The 1,483-nt window shown below is 37.2% G+C and overlaps 1 protein-coding gene across 1 annotated transcript in view; it reads right to left on the reverse strand.

Annotated features, from left to right (window-relative positions):
- Positions 1 to 191: 191 nt before the first annotated feature.
- Positions 192 to 1,483, reverse strand: part of LOC119637368 (cell wall protein RBR3) — a 229,270-nt gene continuing 227,978 nt past the window's right edge. Inside the window, exon 9 of the transcript XR_005247245.1 lies at positions 192 to 619. The gene's annotated coding sequence lies outside the window, so the exon portion shown is untranslated. The remainder of the gene's footprint in view (positions 620 to 1,483) is intronic.

Raw genomic sequence — 1,483 nt, forward strand, 5'->3', positions numbered from 1 at the left:
GCACACACACACACACACACACACACACACACACACACACACACACACACACACACACACACACACACACACACACACACACACACACACACACACACACACACACACACACACACACACACACACACACACACACACACACAAACACACACACACACACACACACACACACACACACACACACACACACACACACACACACACACACGGAAGTATACATAAAGGCGTGTACACAAACACGGGCATGTCTATCCATGTCGTGTAAATAGTTTCCTATAGACGGCAGTATTAGTTTCAGTTTTTTCTTTTTTTTTTTTTATTATTTAGTTTTGCGTTTATTTTTTTTAAATGCAGTTTTAATTACATACTTATCAGTTATTTGTTTGCTTCGCTTTTCTATTTGATGTAATGCAAATATACGTATTTAAGTTTTTAATGCATCCTTAAGTGGGCTATAGCAGTAATTACACTTTTAAATCTATTAAGAGTCAATTTTCCGTATCGGTGCCAGTTAACAACAGTACAAGTTTGATTTCTTTTATGCAACAATTGGAAAAATGTGCTCTTTTGTAATAATGAACTTACGTTTACATCCACTTACATATGTAGCTTAATTATTCTGAAACAAAAAGGAAGAAAAAATTACCTTCATTTTTTTCACTTTTGAAATTTGAAATTTAAAAGTTCTGCAAAGGGCAGTTCAATATATGTCTACGGTGTAGCTTGATTGTATGGCTTCTTGCTTTCGCATGCCGACAATAGATGGTATCGTTGCTTTCGGCCATAGCTGCGTGTCAAGGAAACTACTACTATCGTCATCTAAGAACTCGTCCAAATCATGCAACAATGAAAACCTTCTTCTTCTTCTTCTAGATTTGTAAACATAAAATCGGAATTTTCCCAGGTTTGACCCTAGTTGCCAATGTAGCTACTGTCAAACCGAGGCCTTGACGGCGATGCTTGTTAACATCTGATAAAAGTATTGCAACTCGCAACAATGTTACTTGCATAGAGATTCGCGCTAAAACAAAACCAATTGGCGACCACAATATTGTTCTTCGAACTGTTTAAAATAAAACTGTTTATTTTATGATACCATTACTCGGGATGGAAAGGTGACTCACCGTTTAACATAACCCCAATTGTCAAAAAAGAAAAAACGCAAAGGTAACCAATTATACGCCATCTGTCTATCCATCCGTATCGCCAAACCGGTTCACGACGCGTTGAAAGCACTCAACTGGGAAGTGCTAGACAATGTAGCTTACTCTCCACGCTAAGTTCAAGTCCTTCCATTTACCGCTTGTTTTTATCGAAGAGTCGCACACATGTTAAGCAATGCTTTCATTCATACGAAACTGCGACATTAAATATTTAGACACCAATGGGCAATACTTCGGATGAAATATTTTTTATCATATTGACGCAATAAGCATGATTCAGTCATAACGCTACGAAATATTTTAAACAATCTTGGAACATT

The sequence above is a fragment of the Glossina fuscipes genome, unplaced genomic scaffold (assembly GCF_014805625.2).
Source record: "Glossina fuscipes isolate IAEA_lab_2018 unplaced genomic scaffold, Yale_Gfus_2 59, whole genome shotgun sequence".
Classification (NCBI taxonomy): Eukaryota; Metazoa; Arthropoda; class Insecta; order Diptera; family Glossinidae; genus Glossina; species Glossina fuscipes.